Source organism: Triticum aestivum, chromosome 7B, assembly GCF_018294505.1.
Source record: "Triticum aestivum cultivar Chinese Spring chromosome 7B, IWGSC CS RefSeq v2.1, whole genome shotgun sequence".
Lineage (NCBI taxonomy): Eukaryota > Viridiplantae > Streptophyta > Magnoliopsida > Poales > Poaceae > Triticum > Triticum aestivum.
Window position 1 is genome coordinate 130456709 of NC_057813.1, and position 8908 is coordinate 130465616.

An 8908-nucleotide genomic window follows, 5' to 3' on the forward strand; every position below is an offset into this window, starting at 1 on the left:
GCATCTATTCTACGGATTGTTTTGACTGGATAAATGTGTTTCAATCATGGCAAGAATCATAATGTACACAATGTGCTGAGAATCAGACGAGGATAGCACTGTGATCGAGTTCATACCCTAATTTGGCGGTGAACTCGCTACGGCGGCAACGGCGGGGATGAAATCCGTTAACGGCGGCGGAGACCAGCGACAGGAGGCGGCTGGTGACGAAGTCGACGATCCGGAGACCTAGAAGGCAGAGCGAGCTATGCGCGGGCGAGAGGTTTGGAGAAAGTTTTCCAAAATTTTGCCCGTGTGTATATATAGCCCAACACTGTCGGTGTGACCGAGTTGAACAATTCAGTGGCACCGAGATGCATAACTGTTAACAGTTACAGCAACTCGGTGAGACCAAAAAGTTCGAATCGGTTGCACCGAGATTGAAAACCTAGATCGACTTAGTGATCTCGGTATGACCGAAATGGAAGAATCGGTTAGACTGAAACACACAAAGAAGTTTTGGAAGTTTAAGTCTATGACAAATCAGGGACTCCAAGTGCTCCTCACACAGACTGGTTCGAATCTGACTTGATCAAATTTTGTGATGTAGCATGAATAGAGTTTGAGACAAGAAAAGCATAGATAGCTAGAGAAGGTTCTTAGGCATTCTTGTCCATCCACTTGGCAAAAGGAAAAAGAAACCAATCAATCAAAGAAACAAGTGGATGTCCTCGAATGAGTTAAATATGCAACCAACATGCTCACACAATAAGATGGCAGATGAAATATATGGCAAAGCATGCACAACTAATTCTAGCATCTATCAAACAATTGGTGATGACTAGGTCATCTATATATGAGTATATTGACTTAGGAGTCAAATGAGAACATTTGATCATATGTCATACTCATCGTTTAAGCTCAAGTGGGGTTACCACTTTTACATAATGCATTGATGTGTTCACATCATTAGAGTTTCTTTGACTCAATTCTTAGAGTTATGCTCCCCCTAGATGTGAGATCCCCCCTTAGAGGGATGAACTAACCTTGGGTTTTGTCGATGATGACTTCATGTAGGTGTTGAAGATGTGGATGCTTAATGTTGATGTAGATCATTTGGAGCAATCCTTTGGAGTGAGTTGCACTTTCAATACCTACATGGGTTAGTCCCACAAGTAACAAACAAGAATGTCCATAGACATAGAGGGATGCACACACAAGATGATGTCCATGAAAACATTAGGTTACCTTGTCCCTTGCCTTACCAACATGAGGGTTTGTGACTCCTTGAACTAGTGCAAGATATGGAAGTTGATTGCACTTGTCCTTGCCATAATGATATGAGTGAAGAATGTTGGCGGAGTCACCCTCAAGAACTCTCTAGTTCTTCTTCTTCGGGATCCACATCATCTTGATGGGAATCGTTGGAGTTGCAGTTGTACTTGATGAAGTAGAACTTGACGTAGTCTTGGGAACCCACTTGACCAAGGCCTTAGGTGCTTCTTCAAATGCATCAATCTCCTCTTGAAGCTTGTCCTTGCCTTTGTTCTTGTGGTCTTGTGGTGGAAGATCATCTTGTGCTTGTGTCCCCTTGAAGGAAGTAGGATCATACTTCTCTTGTTGAGGAACAAACTTCGTCTTGGGGTATTGATCTTCTTCTGACTCAACTGCATTGGCATTGAACTTTCGTTCAAAAGCAACACCTTGATTCTTCCGGTGCCTTCCTTGCTTGCGTACAATTTCCTCGAATTGCTTACTCCCGGCAAGGCTTTTGTAAACACCTTTCTCTGTAATTCCCTTCAATAAGCTATTTTCTTGCTCAAGTGTAACTTGGCTAAGAGAATCATTAGTGGAATCAAGAGAACTACTAGAAGCAACAATATTGGATTTAGCACTATTATTGTTACTACTACTAGAGGAAGAATCCATCTTGTTCTTGTTACTAGACTTGACTTGAGGCATCTAAGTAGATAAGAGTAAACGCTTGGCAATGTAGGAAGAACTTTTCTTGCGAAGATCATCATTGATTGCCTTTAAGAACTCATGCTCTTGCTCAAGATTGAGCTTTTCAAAGCGTAACTTCTCATGAGTCCTCAAAAGTTCTCGATGATCCCCTAAGATAGTTTCATGAGCTAACTTAAGAGTGTCTAGTTCTTTAGTTAAAAGCTCAATCTTCTCCTTATCATTGTCATTCGTTTTATCTTGTTTAGCATGATTAATTGACGTTTCATCATAGTATTCATCACTAGAGTTGTCAATAAGTAAATCATCATCACCTAACAAGTCATCTTCATCACTATTGAAATCAACATACTCGGGATGAGTTACCTTGGGGCCTTTAGCCATGAAGCATCTTCCAATTCCTTTGTTTGGTGAATCAAATGTGTCGTAGGAGTTGGTCGACACAAGTGCTAGACCGGCAACACCTTCATCTTGAGTATGTTCGGAGTCGGAGTGATAGCTTCTCTCGGAGTGATGTTCAGAGTCGGAACCGGATACCCACTCACCAACATGAGCTTGATGTCTTCATTTTGTGTAGCTCTTTTATGACTTGTCCTTCCTTTCCGAATCCTTGCTTCTCCGGGATGTTCTTCGTTCATAACGATCATCTCTACTCCTTCTCTCTCTTGGTGGTGATCCTTCTCTTCTACTTCTTCTCTTGGGAGAATCTTCTCTTCTCTTGTAGGGTGCCGTACACTCATTGGAATAGTGTTCGGGTCTCCCACAATTGTAGCAATTGCGCTCTCGACTGGAAGATCTTTTGTCATTGTAGGACCTTGACTTAGAGCTTCTTTCTTTGCTTCTAATCTTGTAGAATTTGTTGAAATTCTTCACCATTAAGCTCAATTCTTCATTGAAGGTTTGTTTATCACTTGATGATGTAGGAGCTTCACACGAGGCTTTGTAAGCACCACTTGACTTGTTGTGAAGTTCCTCTTTATCCTTGAGTGACATCTCATGAGCAACGATTCTACCAATGACTTCTGTTGGCTTGAGATTCTTGTAGTTGTGCATCATTTGAATCAATGTGCACACGGTATCATACTTTCTATCCAATGCTCTTAGGATTTTCTTGATGATGAATCTGTCGGTCATCTCTTCACTTCCTAAGCCAGCAATCTCATTTGTGATAAGAGCAAGCCTAGAGTACATTTCAGCGACACCTTCACCATCCTTCATTTTGAACTTGTCAAGCTAACTTTGGAGCACATCCAACTTGGATTCCTTGACGGAGTCGGTACCTTCATGCATATCAATCAAAGTATCCCAAATTTCCTTTGCATTCTCAAGACAGCTGATTTTGTTGAATTCTTCAGGGCATAATCCATTGAAGAGGATATCACAAGCTTGAGCGTTGTATTGCAGCATCTTCAATTCATCTGTGCTAGCTTCACGGTTTGATTCCCTCCCATCAAAGAATTCACCTTGCAAGCCAATACACACAATAGCCCAAACGGCGGGGTTATGTCCGAGAATATGCATTTTCATCTTATGCTTCCAACTAGCAAAATTAGTTCCATCAAAGTAAGGACCTCTACGGTGATAATTTCCCTTGCTAGACGCCATACTCTCCTAGGTTGTGAAACCAAGGCTATGACCACCAAAAGCTATGGAAATCAAAGCAAATGGAGACTAATGCTCTGATACCACTTGTAGGACCTTGAAGTATGTCTAGAGGGGGGGTGATTAGACTACTTGACTAATTAAAAACTTAACCTTTTCCCAATTTTAGACTTTGGCAGATTTTAGCTATCTTTGCACAAGTCAAGCAATCTTCACACAATTCAAGCAAGCATGCAAAGATTATATGAGCAGCGGAAATTAAAGCATGCAACTTGCAAGAATGTAAAGGGAAGGGTTTGGAGAATTCAAACGCAATTGGAGACAAGGATGTTTTTGTCGTGGTTTCGATAGGTGGTGCTATCATACATCCACGTTGATGGAGACTTCAACCCATGAAGGGTAACAGTTGCGCGAGTCCACGGAGGGCTCCACCCAAGAAGGGTCCACGAAGAAGCAACCTTGTCTATCCCACCATGGCTGTCGCCCACGAAGGACTTGCCTCACTAGGGTAGATCTTCACGAAGAAGGCGATCTCCTTGCCCTTACAAACTCCTTGGTTCAACTCCACAATCTTGTCGGAGGCTCCCAAGTGACACCTAGCCAATCTAGGAGACACCACTCTCCAAGAAGTAACAAATGGTGCATTGATGATGAACTCCTTGCTCTTGTGCTTCAAATGATAGTCTCCCCAACACTCAACTCTCTCTCATAGGATTTGGATCTGGTGGAAAGAAGATTTGAGTGGAAAGCAACTTGGGGAAGGCTAGAGATCAAGATTCATATGGTAGGAATGGAATATCTTGGTCTCAACACGTGAGTAGGTAGTTCTCTCTCAGAAATGGTAAGTTGGAAGTGTAGGTTTGTTCTGATGGCTCTCTCCATGAATGAAGAGGAGGTGGAGGGGTATATATAGCCTCCACACAAAATCTAACCGTTACACACAATTTACCAATCTCGGTGGGACCGAATCAACAAACTCGGTCGGACCGATTCAGTAAACCTAGTGACCGTTAGTGATTTCGATGGGAACGACATGCAACTCGGTAGGACCGATATGGTTAGGGTTAGGGCATAACGTAATCTCGGTGAGACCGATTACACAAACTCGGTGAGACCGATTTTGGTAATTAGCTAACCAGAGAGTTGGTCAGGTAAACTCGGTGGGACCGATTTGCTCTTTTCGGTGAGACCGAAATGTTACGTAAGGGAAGCAGAGAGTTTACATTGCAATCTCGGTGGGACCGATCGCTCACTTCGGTTAGACCGAAACATTACGAAGGGAACACAGAGAGATTACAATCCCATCTCGGTGAGACCGAGATCCTTATCGGTGAGACCGATTTGCCTAGGGTTTGTGGAAGTGGCTATGACATCTGAACTCGGTGGCGCCGGATAGAAAGAATCGGTGGGACCAATTTTGACTTTAGGTTTAGGTCATATGTGGATATGAGAAAGTAGTTGAGGGTTTTTGGAGCATATCACTAAGCACTTGAAGCAAGAGGATCATTAAGCAACACCTCATCCCTCCTTGATAGTATTGGCTTTTCATATAGACTCAATGTGATCTTGGATCACTAAAATATAAAATGTAGAGTCTTGAGCTTTTGAGCTTGAGCCAATCCTTTTGTCCTTAATATTTTGAGGATCCACTTTCATCATCCATGCCATGCCATTCATTGAGCTTTCCTGAAATATTTGTCTTGGAATAGTATTAGCTCAATGAGCTATATGTTGATATGAATTACCAAAACCACCTAGGGATAGTTGCACTTTCACCATCTCTAGCTCTAGAGACTCGAGCGTCAGCATTAAGTTCAACATGATGAGTTGGAGGTAGAATCCACTTCCTGATTAGCTGACTGCTAGACCTAGAGGGGAGGCTATCTCATGGCGCATGCTATGATTTAATGTGACCAAGCTTGCGCATATATTGACTGACAAACAGGTGGGTCGATAGAGGGCTATGATGGATTCCTTCATGAAGTAATGTCCGCCGCGCTGACTAGATGACCCAAAGGATAACCACACCAAGAAAGCGAAAAATGCATGCGTTAATACTTCCGGCATGAAGAAGAGCCTCTTTTGCATTTGGCTTTGCCGCCATCATGTGCTCTAACATATCTTGATCCATCAATGCTCATACCCAACAAGATAGTGATCACTCAATTAGTGTATGGCACCACGAGTTCTCCATCCCATAGGCCGAGCAACAACTAGACGATGACATCTTCCGATGCATGGAAATATCCTTTGTGGGAAGAGACTGTTGCGTGAGGTGGCAAAGAAAATTCTTTAGTTTCTTAGGAACAGTTGGCTTCCATAGTCTCATCCAAGATTGCTCTTCTAGCATTGTGCTCAATGACCAGGCCCTCGCGTCCAGCTAGTCCTCATGACACCTTTTAGTAGGAGTGTGCATGTGATAAGATGATCACTCACTGGTTTTCAAAACCCAACGACCAGTAATCCTTTCTAATTCTTGTGCAAATTGACAGTTGCAATGTCAAAGATGCATCCATTGGCAGAAAAAATTTCTCGAGCAACTCCCTGTTTGACTCATGATCGTATGATCTATTAGTTCAGACGCCATCACGGGGGGGGGGGGGATTCTCGGCTAAAGAAACTATAGTTCTCATCATCTCACTAAGAGGTATCCAAGTTGGGTTCAAGTATAAGTCGTTTGTCCCATCCCCAATACACCAAATAAGCCCTCTAAACCATCACACCTCTCTTCCTTCTATAATGACTCTCCGAATTTGCGAGGGATGGTTCCCTACTTGAGCATCAGTTATAGATGATTCCGTGAAATAGAACGCCTTGAAGATTCTCACACTTCATAAGTTTGGATTCTCCAAAAATCCTCCATGCTTTCCTTGTAAGAAGTGCTAAGTTGGACATTTCAAAATATCTAAAACCATGGCCACCCATGAACTTTGGCATGGTCATTTTCTCCCAAGACACCTAACTCGGGTTCTTTTGACCTTGTTTATTTCCCCACCAGAAGGATCGAATCATATATGTTAGATGTTCACATGGGCCCCTTGGAAATTTAAAGCATCACATTGAATATACTGCTGGAAATATGCCCTAAAGGCAATAATAAAGTGGTTATTATTATATTTCCTTGTTCATGATAATCATTTATTATCCATGCTATAATTTTATTGACCAGAAACTCAAATACATGTGTGGATACATAGACAACAACATGTCCCTAGTAAGCCTCTACCGGACTAGCTCGTTGATCAAAGATGGCTATGGTTTCCTAGCCATAGACATGAGTTGTCATTTGATAACGGGATCACATCATTAGGAGAATGATGTGATGGACAAGACCCAAACTATAAACGTAGCATACAATTGTGTCAAGTTTATTGCTATCGTTTTCTGCATGTCAAGTACATGTTCCTATGACCATGAGATCATGCAACTCACTGACACCGAAGGAATACCTTGTGTGTACCAAACGTCACAACGTAACTGGGTGACTATAAAGGTGCTCTACAGGTATCTCCGAGGGTGTCTATTGAGTTGGCATGGATCAAGACTGAGATTTGTCACTCTGTATGACGGAGAGGTATGTTAGGGCCCACTCGGTAATACAACATCACAACAAGCTTGCAAGTAATGTGAATAATGAGTAGCAATGTGAATAATGAGTTAGCCACGGGATTTTGTATTACAAAATTAGTAAAGAGACTTGCCGGTAATGAGATTGAACTAGGTATGGGGATGCCGATGATCGAATCTCGGGCCAGTAACATACCGATAGACAAAGGGAACTGCATACGGGATTAACAAAATCGTTGACACTGAGGTTCAACCGATAAGATCTTCGTAGAATATGCAAGAACCAATATGGGCATCTAGGTCCCGGTATTGGTTATTGACCATAGAGGTGTCTCGGCCATGCCTGCATAGTTCTCGAACCCGCAGGGTCTACACACTTAACGTTTGGTGACGATATAAGTATAGTTTAGTCATTATGGTGGTTACCGAAGGTTGTTTGGAGTCCCGGATGAGATCCCAGACATGATGAAGAACTCCGGAATGGTCCATAGGTGAAGATTGATATATTGTAGGAAGGGTATTGGAGTCCGGAATTGTTCCAGGGGTACCGGGTGATGACCAGCATCACCGAAAGGGGTTTCGGGGGCCCCGACAAGTGTTGGGGGGCCCATGGGCCAAAGGGAGGGGCAAACCATCCCACTAAGGGGTTGTGTGCCCCCCTCACCCTTTCCCACGTAACCAGAAGGGGTGGGGCGCTCCCCTAGGGCAGCTACCCCCATTGCCTTGGGGGCCAAGGCTCCGGGGGGAGGGGGGGGGGAGGCGCACCAAAACCCATCTAGGGTTTTCCCCTGGTGGCCGCCGGCCCTCCTGGGGAACCCTAGGGCGCCCCTCCTCCTCCTCCCTTCTCCCTATATATAGAGGGGTAGGGGGAGGGCAGCCACACACATCTATGCCACGACGCTGCCCTCCCTCTCCCTCGTAGTCCTTCTTCTTCTCCGTGAGGCTTGGCGAAGCCCTGTTGAGATTTCTCCACCACCGCCATCACGCCGTCGTCCTGCCGGAGGACTTGAGGTACTAATTCACCATCGCTCGCTGGATCGAGGAGGTGAAGGATCATCAAGCTGTACGTGTGTTGAACGCGGAGGTGCCGTCCGTTCATCACTTGGATTGGGAGTTTGCAGGACGGATCATGATTGGATCGCGAAGACGTTCGACTACATCAACCGCCTTTCGTAACGCTTCCGCTTAGCGATCTACAAGGGTATGTAGATGCAATCTCTCCTCTCGTAGATGTTCATCTCCTAGATTGATCTTGGCGAGCATAGGAAATTTTTTATTTCCAATGCAACGTCCCCAACATATACCAGAATGACTTGTGCAACCATTTTGATCAAAATAACATTTTCTTTCGATGATATTTGTGTTTTCCACCCATCCTTGCACCTTTCTCCACAACCGATCTTTCATATATTTGAATGTCCCATTCTTAGAGTTACCCACATCTAACGTAAGGCCAAGGTACTTGTCACTGAGTTGTTCATTTGGTACATGGAGAATTACCTTTACCTCCTCTTTAATGTTATTTGGGCATCCCCTGCTAAAGAAAATGCATGACATATCTCGATATATACGTCGACCAGAAGCTTTAGCACAAGAATCCAACAAAAGAGTTACTTCTTCCGCCCTCCTCCACATTGCTTTGAAAACCAACAGGCTGTCATCGGCTAAAAAAATGTTTATCGGTAGTGTTGATGCTGCCACACTTAGGAAAATGATTAAACTCTGGATTTTAAAAGGCATGAAAAGCCCACTGCTGCAACAAAAACAAGCAAGGTGAAGTATGATCTCCCTGATGTAT